The following is a 13,259-nucleotide window of genomic DNA, read 5'->3' on the forward strand; positions in this document are numbered from 1 at the left end:
ACATGACTATTACATTATCTAATTGCATCCCAACACATGTATTATTCAGGCCCTGACAACAGGGCCGTTTTTTATTTTTTTCCTGCCCTGTAAAGCGGCTTTGAGTTCGTGAAAAGCGCTATATAAATTCAATTTATTATTATTATTATTACAATACTCTCAGGGACAGAAAAAGATCTGTGTGCTCTAAGCCTTCTTTGAATGGCACTTTACTTCTTTTTAGTTCAGTCAAAACACCAGCTTTTTTTTTTTTCAGGCGGTTTCCGTAAAATAATGATAAAGAACATGGTGTGGTAAAAAAAAATGAAGATCATTTTAAAGCCTACACCACTACCACGTCTATAATTCACATTGTTAATGTCAAGGAGTCTTCGTTTTTACGAGGATGCTGAAAGCATAACCAATAATCTATACTGAAGCACTCCCTTAAGTAAGGTTTCTTACCCGCCCCTGCCACTCCAGGAATAACTGGCCCCGTGAGTCTTTTATGTGGCTTGCCCTTTCAGGGAACAAGGTCACGTTGTTTACAATGGCAGCACCACACCTCTTTAATGTCCCCCGAGGACAGAGGGATCTTTACTGTGATGTTTCAATAGTGTTCAGGACTCACATCAGGAAAAACGGGAATTCGTGTAACATGTCATCTAAAATGATGTTAAATAATGGATTTTAAAAACACCACAGCAACATATAGTGTATGAGATGATGGATTTTGGCAACAATATCTCAGTAACCCAAAACCTCGCTTTCATAAAGCAGGTGTTCCACCAGCAAATCCTCTGTGATCTCAAAAGCTACATGCATCAAGATAAAGGGTATGGCCTCCAGTGATTGTTCCCACACAGCAAATAGGACCTAAAGTAGTAAGGAGCGGTCACCAGAGATCCATAGACTCCCGGCTGATGGAAAAGTAAAAGGTTTAAGTAAAAACCATTAGGCAAGGCTGCCATATAGTACCCTGACACACATTATGGAACAGAGCACTCAAAAGTGACCTCAGCAGTTACATGAATGACACGGAAATGATGTAGATTCCAAGGGTATTTAGCAAAAACACTGCATCACTATCTTGGTGAGTGGCAAGTGGGTTTGCACGGTAATAGGTTTCAATCTCTTGTTTGGCCAGAGCAGAGGCAAATGTGAGGCGAGTGAAAACATTGAGTTATTTAATGATGTCTCCTTCGACTGGAAAGCAAGAGGGCGGTGCTCTTTACTACCGCATGCCAGAGACACAGACAGGCAGGTCGACAGTTATGAAGACGGATGAATGATGCAACGCCTTCAGCACAGAAGGAAACAAGATCAAATGTTGACAGCGTGATGGACAGATCTCTGGTCTGGCATTCAAATGTTTTCTCACATCAACTATCACATTTTCTGTGAATGCATCCTCTTCACAGATGAGACGTGTGCTCACGCTCCCAACACTAAATTCATAATGTTTTAGCTCCAACATTATACACGTTGTACAAAGCTGTGTAATAAGGCTGAGTTTAGCAGAATATGTGCCGTACAGCAGGTTGCTTGAGATAACTGTTTCGCAAGCAATAATCTTTCTGAAGACCTGAAGTCTCCTGTGTCAGCCGCCATGCTAAAAGTCTGCAAAGTGTGATTTATAATTCATAACACACAGCCAGCATTTATAAATGGGGTCTAAAGTGCTGAAGCCTAAGAAAGATTATAACACATACTAAACTGTATTCTGGATTGTCAGACTTGAGCACTACCTTCACATTCATTCCATTCTGTGACTATGTGGTTACTCTTATCTTCACCATAAACAAAAGGCCTTTTTTGCTTATTGTACCCTACAGCCTTTTAAAAATGCAAATAGATATATTGTATATAACCCACTTTAAACAAAGTGCAGTCTGTCATTGGAGAGCAATCCTATGCACAATCAGCCTGAGGCCACTATCATACAGCATACCGGGGAGGGGAGTCGATAGGTGGCAGTCGTGCCCCATTTGCCAGAGACACATGGGTAGAATCACTCTCTCTCTCTCACTCTCTCTCTCTCTCTCTCTCTCTCTCTCTCTCTCTCTCTCTCTCTCTCTCTCTCTCTCTCTCTCTCTCTCTCTCTGTCTCCCCTATCTATCCGAACCTCTCCCTCCCCTCCCTCTCCGTTTCTGTTACCCACGCGCGCACATACATAAACGCAATAGACTAAAAGTTGAATGTGCTTGCCCCTATTAAAACCAACGAATGAGAAAGACAAAGGTCAAGCATCAATGAATTAATGCGTGTCAATGGCTGCATGCAGTGGTGAAATTTGAGGAACCCTAGAAGTTAACGAGAAGAGTGAGAAAGAGGGGAAACGATAGTCCCTGCCCTCACCGCCACAGTCCTGCGGCTGACTACTCTCACTTGGAGAGAGCAGCTTGTCAGTGGGAGGTAACCCTACAGGATGCCCCCCTCGTGCACTTATCAATTCAGTGTCCATCCGTGCTGCTGCGCCGTGCGTTTTATGTGGGGACGTAAATGCCTAGCGCACTGAGGTACTGTAAAGCGCACTGGTGGATGCAGCCTGCGTGCGCGTTTTGGAACGGGGTAATTTGTAGATCACTGAAGCAGCTTAAAACCCACTGCAGTAGGCAGAGAAGAAGACGGTGCGTGAACGTGCAGCGCTGTGGATAATAAGCCCTTTGTAATTCCTTACCCTCGTGTGTGTCACATCAATGGATAGGCGAGGCATGCATTGCCGAAATGCATAGATGGAAGTGATGACTGCCTCCGGTGAACTATAACTCCCGTCCTGACAGGGTGAATGAAGGCTCGGCGCGGACATGGAAGCATTGGTGGACAACTAAGACTCCTCACTCTTGAAGCTGCTATACCTGAATTTCTGATGTGAGTTGAAAGGCTTCCTGAGGATACCTGCTGGATTTTTTTGCATCCCAGATTAACGCATCATTCGTCTCGAAAATGGAGAACGGAGCAACCCTGAAGAGACGAGAGAGATATAATGTATTCTCGATAACTTTATCAATTCTGCAATACACAGGATTCCAATTTACGCACTGAACTGCGTGTCTTCTTTCATCGACATAACCAGGAGGGAAAATAGAAATAAGCGTCTTGAAGTCCGCACTGGGTTGTGAGGTGAAATCTAATCAGATTCATCAGGCTTGATGACTGTAATAGGGACTTGAAGAAAAGTTAGGTTTGAAAACGACATTGAGCGGGACGTTTAAAATAAGACCACCTCTGCCCCTCTGTGTATGGATGATGGGCTGTCATGCCGTCTAATGACTGGCTTTTTTCAGGATTTATCCATCTGGGAATTGACCACATGAGGTTCTCCGTGCTCTAGCCTACATGTTGTGGAGAGGTGTACTTTTTTAACATTTAGTTTAGATCTGAGAGAAAATAAAAACAACGTGACTTCAATTTTACCTAACAGATCATTTGGAGCAAACCTGGGATCACAGTGGGTATCGCTTTAACATCGGGAGAGTAGTTCCAACAATGGCACTTGTCTCCGCGCTGTGTGCGTCCTGAACAAAAAAGAGGAAATATCGGATGCATTATCATCACTGTGAGAGTTAATAGCATGTCAATTCAGACTGATGTGTGGATTACATACCACGTCGTTTTGAGAGTGGGAGCACAATGTGTCTGACGAGAAAACATCACCACGGATTCGACCAGATCGCCTGACAATTGCGGATGTTTTTTCGATGCAGTTTTTGGGAAGACAGCAGGAGAGGGACCGTTTTCCTTCAAAAGCAGAGACCCTGCGGACCTCGGCGTCTTCGTGAACAAGTAAGTTAGTGTTTCTGGTGTGTAGAAAGATGTTGACTGCCTCAGCCTAGTTACCCTGTTGGATGTCCAAATGTGGTAGTTTTTCTCCTTCTTTTCCATTACTGCAGTGCTATGAACTAAATCAGGACACATCATTCGCAAGGCGTAACCCTCATTGATATTGCGGCCTCTATCTGAAAGATCTCTAATCATGCGCTGATTTGGAATATAAAGAACAGATGCGCGCGCTCGCGTGGGAGTTGAGTGCGCGAGCTTCGAGCGTAGATGTCACCAACAGTGAAACAAGAAAGAGTTTAGCTTTTCTACAAAACAGAGCGAGTCAAGTTATAGAACACCAAGAGAAGAAAATGCGAGAGGTTCTTTTTTTCATAAATATATTTTTTTTATAACATACTGAAAAAGCTAAATCCATGCATCCACCTACCTATCCATCCATCCAGTCTACACCTGCATGCTCTCAACCTACATTCAATATCTGGAAATCTGACATATTTAGCACGGGTGTTTTATGCTACAGTGACCTTTGAGGAATAATTTATGATAAACTGTATATGCTATAAAAAATTCTCTTTGGAATTTAAAATCCAAAGGCTGCATTTTTGGAATCTCTGACTAATGTATGAATCGTTAAACTGCCGCTCCCCCCCTTCTTGTCTTTGCATGGTTCACACAGAAGGCTCTTGTTCTTGCTCTGTGGAAGCCTGGGAGGGAGCTGTCCTTCTTACGTGGTGCTGAAATTAAAATCTGCCATATTCGCTCAGCCTCTGCTCAGCTGGAAAAGGCAAGGCTGTTGTAGTTTATGGCTCGAAAATCTGAGCCAGTAGTTTGCTGAATAAAATCATGTCCTAGTATGCACCGAAGCAACAGATTACACATTCAAGGGTTTATGTTTGGGATATAGGAGAAGCCAAAATGGAATTTGCACTTGTGTGGAATTGCATTGCAAAACACAATTTTACAAGTTAAATTATAGATCATGTCTATCTATCTATCTATCTATCTATCTATCTATCTATCTATCTATCTATCTATCTATCTATCTATCTATCTATATATATCTATCTATAGAATCTATCTATCTATCTATCTATCTATCTATCTATCTATCTATCTATCTATCTATCTATCTATCTATCTATCTATATATATCTATCTATAGAATCTATCTATCTATCTATCTATCTATCTATCTATCTATCTATCTATCTATCTATATATATCTATCGAATCTATCTATCTATCTATCTATCTATCTATCTATCTATTCATATATCTATAGAATCTATCTATCTATCTATCTATCTATCTATCTATCTATAGAATCTATCATCTATCTATCTATCTATCTAGCTAGCTGTCTATGTATAAAATCAATATATCTATCTATCTGTCTATCAAATCTATCTATATATCTATCTATCTATCAATCAATCTATCTATCTATCTATCTATCTATCTATCTATCTATCTATATATAGAATCTATCATCTATCTATCTAACTAGCGGTCTATCTATAGAATCTATCTATCCATCCATCTATCTATCTATCTATCTATCTATCTATCTATCTATCTATCTATCTATCTATCTATCTATCTATCTATCTATCTATCTATCTATCGAATCTATCTATCTATCTATCTATCTATCTATCTATCTATCCAGTATCTCCCCTACCCTGCTTCTCTGAATTAAAGATTCAGAGTATTTTAGGATGAGTATTCCCCTGCAGGTTAGTACAAGCACATGTTCAAATTTTCACATCAGTGCTTTTGAACTCAGCAGAAGGTGAGCTTTAAAAATAGATGTCTGTCATGTTGGTGATAAACCAGTGTTGGTGGTAAAAGCATAAATAGAGATTGCTGTCACTTCACAGACAAAGAATGAATTGCATCTCTCACCTGTGAAAGTGAGAAACATGGCGGACATTATTCACCCACTGAAAGAAAAGCCCTTCCAATGATGGAGTGGCATTACCTTGGGGAGACAGATTAGACTTCTGATTTGATGTTTTTGCTCCTTTAGAGGCTTTAGCATGATATATCCTCCCTACATGTACCCAATATTGCAGTTGTTTGTTGGCCACTGGTGCAGAGTGATTCATAGTAATAAGTAGAAAGACTGTTCCTCCTCCCCATGTAACACTCTTCAAACCCTCTAATCCATGTGGACATTTCCTTGGGGATGGATGTGAGCTGCAGGTTTGGAATGTCATAGGCTATATAAAGCTCTAGCCAACATAAGGAACAACTTACTTTAAAACAGACTGATTCACTGGCTAACTCCAGTTCAGTGTTTGTTTTATTTCACTATGCTAAAGTGACAACAGCTGTATCCACAGTGTGTTCCTATTAGCCCTTCTAAGCAGTGTGAAATAGTCTTAGTGCAGGAGAAGCAAAGGGACCCAGAGGGACTTCCTGCTGCGCACACAAAGCCAGTCCTCAGCTGATAAAATGGATATATCCCTATGGATATCCGTTTAATGGCCAATTTCTCCAGTCATTGTTGTTAAATTATCTATTGAAAATCATCCCAAGCAGCCCAGTCAGAAAATTAATAAACATGTCAGTTCTAAAATAAGGTGCCAGGTTCTTGCACAACGACAGACTAGATAACCATGTTCTCATTCCAGACACTCCTTTTGTCAATGTTTCCCATTCTTAGCCTGTGACTCAGTTCAGATCAGGGCCAGCACTTTGTACCATATAATAAAATGTTCATTTCTCAAATCGGATTAATCTCTGTAAAGCCCGGCTTAGGACACCATTAGCATTCATTTCTTTCACTGCCGGGGACTTGTATCAATAATGGAGCTACCCCTGCATTTTTCATTTTCTGTGGGTATAAAATCTCTCAGGGGGTTTCATTCAACGAGAAGGGGAACAGTTACAGTGATCCGTTATCTACTCCCTTGCATATTGTGTTGGAGACCAGTAGTGCAATGCAAGGGGTCTGAAGTGGAAGGCCGGGTGATAGCTGGAGGGCCTAATGCTGGAGGTGAAAAAAGCATCTTCATTTGAAGAGGAAGCCTCCCGCTGCATAATGGATCACAGATAGAAAATTCAGAGATACCGTAAACAGTTAAATTGGAATTAAACATGATAAGTATTGTAAGTTTGTTCATGATCCCCATTCAAATAATCACGTGTTGCATTTTCCTTCCTGCAATAGCCAGCAGAGCATATTTCTATTGTAATTAGCAAAGGTTAATTTACACATGAAAGTGTCCTTATTACCAAGGACACTGTAATTTAAATCACTGGAACATTTGCAGTGACACCAGGTTTAAGCACTTAGTTTTATATCTAACTACACAAAGTGCATATAGATTTAGCAAAACAATAAAGATATGTCCTAATATTACCTATCCTGCTCCCAGTTTATGACAACCCACATACTTATTGCAAATTAGTCCTTGGAAAAACAGGGACTTTAGGGCGGATGTAGTAATGAGGTGAGTTGAAGGTTTTGCAAAGTGCATTAACGCTGATGAACGCTGCCTTTATACACAAGGTCTGTCTCGTGGTGATAAATCGTGCATATTTTCAAATGTAGGTGGGGAAGAGATTCACCTTAAAGGAATCATCGTTTGGAAGATGCTGTCATCAAACGCCTGCCGTGACTAAGCTCACTGACACGCTGTTGCAGGTCTGCATCCCAGGCAGCTATTGTGAATGTGATACGAACCCACCTCAGTTTCTTCTCTGCTGTGCTGCTGGTAGATGACGCATGCACTGCTTTGAAGAGATTGATGTGGTCAGATTGGTTGGCTGTAGAAAATGTAGCAATTTGTTGCTGCAAAGCCTACTGCCACAATAGCATCCCCGTAAAATTCTTTATTGAGGGAAAAAGGGAGTTGTCTACATCCTCCTATACCACTGTGGATGATCATTTGAACCTGAGGCTGTGTGTTGTTCAAGTTTGTATGCTATAATTTACTCTATCAACCAGACCTGAGCAAGCATCTTGAGCACAGACAGACATGAACGGTATCTGCAGTAGTCCCACTCATTAGTCATCCTCTCTAGCATGTCTGGCTGAATGCTCTGTCCAGGGAAAGAACAGCTGAGCAGGGGGACGGCCGCAGCACATTCCGCCAGTCGATGGATTAATCAATTGGTGTTCCAGCTCAGCCCATCCATCTCAGGGAATAATCTGGGAGACATCATAAAAGTGTCATTCTGTCATTCTAGAGGCCAGGGAGCATTGCTCTGTTTGTTTCGCCTTCTTTCTCTCCACTGCCACTCTTACAGTGGGAACAGAATTGGATAAAATGCAATATAGGCATTATATAGCAGCATTGTGAGGTGTTTGCTTTTTATTTATTTTTTTGCTATTTTGAAACATTACAGCTTAAAATATCGTTTTGCTGCTGTGAATCAGGGCCAAATAGGAATTCTTCCAACTCCATCGCTATCTCCCTGTTTCCTCGCTTCCTTCGTAAAATTCAGATAAGAGCACTGACCTGAATTCGGGGTGCATCGTTACTCACCACTTGCCTTACATCACCCACCTTGTTTTTTTTTGCCTTGGTAATCGTCACCTTCCACTCAGCTGCCGGTCCCTCTTTTATCGACCACACTGGAATGTCACATGGTGCTAAAATGAGAGTGACAGCACCCGAGGTAGGACATACTGACGGCTCCGTTAATTACAGCTTGCAAATGCTCACAAACGCACTTTCTCTCAAACACACACACACACGTGCGCACAATCACACACACACACATATGTACATATGCACCACAGAGGAGCCATTCATCCTGCCTTCAGGGCACCTGGGAAGCATCTGTTTAAAGTGATACTGGCCCTGGCCAACCCCATTTATTCCTGCTGCTACATTAAAAGGTTAAATGGACTGGGAAAGAAGGCGGGCTATCTCATACTGCCCACCTTTATTTTCCCAGTTTTTGCCTTATGGAGGTAAGATATTTAAGTCCTCCTAAGAAAAACAGCAAAGGATAATAAAAAAGAAAATTGGAGTCAAGGCAGGGCAGGAAAGGAGACCTCTTAAACTCAGGTGCAGTCTTCTCAATTTTCTATTGTTGACAGTGGAATTTAGAGTAAGCTGACCGTGCCAGTCTCTCTGTGCTCTAAACAGTCAAAGTTTAAAACATTTGAAATGGAGAGATGCCCTTCAAACGGGTTTTTAGTGGTCGCATAGCAACAGCCATGACAAGCGCATCCCCAGGCAGCTTATGAGCTCCACCTAAAGGCTAGAGGTTGTCAGTGGACACCAGCCTTCAGTCACAAAGCCAATACATAATCTTTTAAAACTGTATTTAAATGTCCCATGACATGGTGCTCTTTGGATGCTTTTATATAGACCTTAGTGGTCCCCTTATACCATATCTTAAGTCTCTTTCACAAAAATCAGCCTTGGTGCAGAATTACAGCCACTAGAGCAAGTCCCACAATGAGCTTTCCTTAGTATGAGCCATTTCTGAGTCTGTAGCTATTGAGGAGGAGGAGGGGGGGGGGGCATTGACCAACTGCCACTTTGCTTGTTTGAAAGCCATGATGTCTCTCTCTAATGGGTGGGCCAAATTCTCTGGGTGGGCAAAAAAATAGAAAGGGGTAGTAACCTTTCCCCGTATGACCTCATAAGGAGCCAGATTCCCTCTGAGCTTTCATTTTCTCAAAGGCAGAGCAGGACACCCAGGGCTTGGTTTACACTTATCACCATTTCTAGCCACTGGGGGATCAAAGGCAGACTGGGGCAACTCATATTAATGTTAAAAAACAGGTAGCTTGTACGGAAGGTTGAACAATTTAGCTCCGCTTTACACGTTTTAGCCTTCATCGGCGTTTGACCCTGAGCTGGGCTGCACTAACTCCAGCAGGAGTATATTTGTCTGAATATGCTATGACTACTGAATATGGAGCTGCTCATTTCTTGGTTTAAGAGAAATATCACTTCCCTGTGGGTGTATAATGTTTTCAAATGCATTGTAATTTCTGCTTTGATGAAATAATGAAGAGAAAGAGAGATGTTTATAGATGGGTACACAATTGAATTAAATCCCCTTCACTTCAAGATTAACATGGGAATTGAAACGGTACATTTGGCCTATGTGATTGTGTATGTGTGCATGTATTTGGTTTTCATTATCACAGTGCTGTATGCGCATTGTGATAATGTTCTTTTGACAGCCAAGTGTACATCAAAGGTCCTATAATCAAAAGATGTGCAGTGTTGTCTGGAGAGTTAGGAATACAAGACTATATTCAAAACCAGAAAGCTCAAAATGAAGATTTTTTATGTAGATTTTTGCAACTGTAGTGTGTGTGTGTGTGTGTGTGTGTGTGTGTGTGTGTGTGCGCGTGTCTGTGTTTTTTTCCAGAACACACGTGTATGCCCTCCTAAACTGAGGCCTTCTGCAGAACCAGGGGTGCAGAATGAGTGTCTGAGATCTGGACATCAGGCTTGGTCGCCAGTCTCCCATATCTGCTTTTTAACTCATAAACCCAATCAGGCTGGCAGTGAGATGGTAGCTCAGCTCAGCATCGCGGCAGGAATCTGGTCATCAGTCAAAGCCCCACAATACAACAGAGCGTAGTCACACCCAGCTGGTAGTCTCACATTCTCAGACTGTTGAGCCATACTAACAATGTCTTTTTTGATCATTCTGAGGGGGAGTGAAACAAAACTTTGGCCATATCCACAGATATTCACACCCATAAAGATACACCAGTGTGCTAAATCACAAGCAAACACACCTGCCGTTTGATGTTTACCTCACACAAAAACCTTACAGTGCATATGATGAATGTGTGTATTTGAGTGTGTATCTGTGTCAGTGTCGGTGTCTTTGTGTATTTGTTCTTGCTACTTAACACTGTTAGTGTCTGACCTTAATGTGTCACTCATCCTAGCACCTGTATGTAGGCAAGCCTGCCCTATTATGATATTTTTGATCTGACATGGATAGACTTACACTTGATTTAATTCAAGTCAGAGTCTGCTGAGGTACCAGTCAGGCACAGCTCAGGTCAAGGCCTTGTGACAGGGGCTGTCAGTCCGCTCCTCTACTGCATGTCTGAGAGAAAAAAATAAAGGCTTTGAGCGTTGAAACACTAGCTGCAGAAAGGACTGGATGAATTAAGGGTGCTCATGCAAGCCTGGTTAATGGGTAGCCTCCCACGAACACGACAAGAATTAATCCTGAGCAGATGTCACCTCCTCAAATGAAAGTCTTGCACTTGTTTCCAAACAGGCAGCTTGTCAGGAATCAAGATGAATAAACATCACCCCAAAAAGCTTTAGTTCCATGTTAATTACATGTATTTAAGTTTTAATGTCATGGTTTCTTGGTCCTTAAAATGTACTCAGCTCATAATAAGGTTGCAATAAAGGCCATTATGAATACAAACAACACAAACAGACATAAATATTACACTAAGTAAAATAAACACATTTTCACACAACAGCAACTTCTGGAGGTGCTCAAAGAATGAAAATGTTAATCTGTGTTTCAGCAGGTAAAATGTCTCACAATTAAAAACAACAACATTAAGTTGATAGAAATAAGAAGTCAAGAGAGGCAGTAGAGTGGTAGCCAATCATGCTCGATAGGAAGAGGGAAATGTATGTGTGTGTGTGTGTGTGTGTGTGTGTGTGTGTGTCTGTGCAGACCCATGGCTAGCCTCCTGCAGCCCGTGCCACACTCCTCAGCATTTGGCTCCAGCCCGTCTGTCACTGAGGAGAGAAACTAGTCACACAACATTCAAAGCATTGTCATATTTAATTTCCTTTAACTGATTACATAGACATAGTTTAACAATTGGCAGATAAGTTCCAATGGAAACTTACATAGGTACATTGTGTCAAACTACAAAACTGATCTAAGCCAGTAGGATAATATCACAGTATATCAACATTTAAAATCCTGTTGTTTTGTGAATATGATTATCTAGTGATGACTCTGCAAAACCAGCTGACTGAATTCAAATAACTGCATGGTCCTTGTCTTGATAACAATCTTTCTTTAGGTTGGATTTTGGAGGAGACATGTTTGTTGAAAATCTCCTCCAAAGCTATCGCTGCAAAATATCTCTCGTACTAAGTCATTTGTCTTTTATTGAGTTCCAAAAGCCTTGTTTTCCAAGAATCTGCCAGGGAGGTAAGATTAGGGGAAATAGTTTACTGCAGAAGCTATTATTATTTTTGCTACACTAGCATCCGAGACATACGGATCACCCTTGATCCCACAAAAGTCTTGAAACCAGCTGACTGGGCCTTTTAAAAAGGAAGTGGCTTGTATGTTTAGTGAATGTTTTAAGAATTCATGTTAGACACACAAGTGGAACAGCATCCAATCACTCGTCCACATAGCAGAGACCAGAGCTAAATTCCCAGCAGTGATGCCTCCAACTTGGCCTTAAATTGTTTTTTGCCAATGTGTTTATGTGGAAACTCAGTGATGGATCATGTTATTGTTGCTGTCCTAGATTAGGATGACTGCACAAAAAAAGGCTCTGATCTGGCAGGTTCAGTGTGAACCTTTATGAAAGAGGTTGAGTTATGTATCTTTTTTTTTTTCCTTCATGTTTTTGAGATTATTTTTTGGGGGCATTTTAGACCTTCATTTTTATAGGACAGATGAAGACATGAAAGGGGAGAGAGAAGGGAATGACATACATCAAAGGTCCGCAGGTCGGAGTTTAATCAGCGGCTGCTGCGTCAAGATGTAAACCTCTATGTGTGGCCGTGTGCTCTACCAGCTGAGCTACCCAGGCACCCCGAGGAATTTATCTCTATGCCGTATGATATTCTACCTTGTACCTTTTACCTTATAACTTCTAAATTTACCTGCATTAAAATCTAAAATAATCAAATTTCAGGTATCTTGAATTTCCTACGTTCTTTTTGATCATTTCAAGCTGAGACTATAGCATGGAGTTGCAGTGTGCTTGTGCTTGTAATAAGTCTTATAGTGTTTTTTGTTGGATGGATTTTTATATGTGTAGGCTTCCCAGAAAATGTGAGTTAGGCGTACCCTTATAGGGAGATGGCTTAATGGAAGATTGCTTGGCTTGCTGACTTTGTAGGCATCACACAAACGAGGCAGAATTCCCAACATTATATAATATTTAGTTTTTTTATAGAGGAGAATTTCACGCAGTAAAAGTCAGGTGATCAGGTATACTATTTTTAAATGCCGTTGAGTGAATATTCTCAAGCAGCTGCAAACTCCTCATCTAGTGTAGTCTTTGATATTTCTTGAATGTCATTGTGTGGTTTGATCATTCGTTGCTCAGGAGTCTGCCACAGTGATTTAGTTATTATGTATAGTAACAGGGGAACATTCCAGCCTCTATGTTGACTGCTAATTGGGCTCCTGTGTAACCGCTGTATCATATTAATGACCCAGATCCAGCTTATTGTAATATTTATGAGTTGTGAGGAATGCCTTTTCTATATGGGATTGCATGGCACAAAGGTTTGTGTGTGTGTGTGTGTGTGTGTGTGTGTGTGTGTGTGTGTGTGTGT

General features: G+C 41.2%; 1 protein-coding gene across 1 annotated transcript in view; it reads left to right on the plus strand.

The window, feature by feature from the left end:
• Positions 1–2,178: 2,178 nt before the first annotated feature.
• The window catches only part of lrrc4ca (leucine rich repeat containing 4C, genome duplicate a), a 54,556-nt gene continuing 43,475 nt past the window's right edge, over positions 2,179–13,259 (plus strand). The window contains exon 1 of the mRNA XM_034879106.1: positions 2,179–3,765. The gene's annotated coding sequence lies outside the window, so the exon portion shown is untranslated. The remainder of the gene's footprint in view (positions 3,766–13,259) is intronic.

The sequence above is a fragment of the Etheostoma cragini genome, chromosome 8, assembly GCF_013103735.1.
Source record: "Etheostoma cragini isolate CJK2018 chromosome 8, CSU_Ecrag_1.0, whole genome shotgun sequence".
Taxonomy (NCBI): domain Eukaryota; kingdom Metazoa; phylum Chordata; class Actinopteri; order Perciformes; family Percidae; genus Etheostoma; species Etheostoma cragini.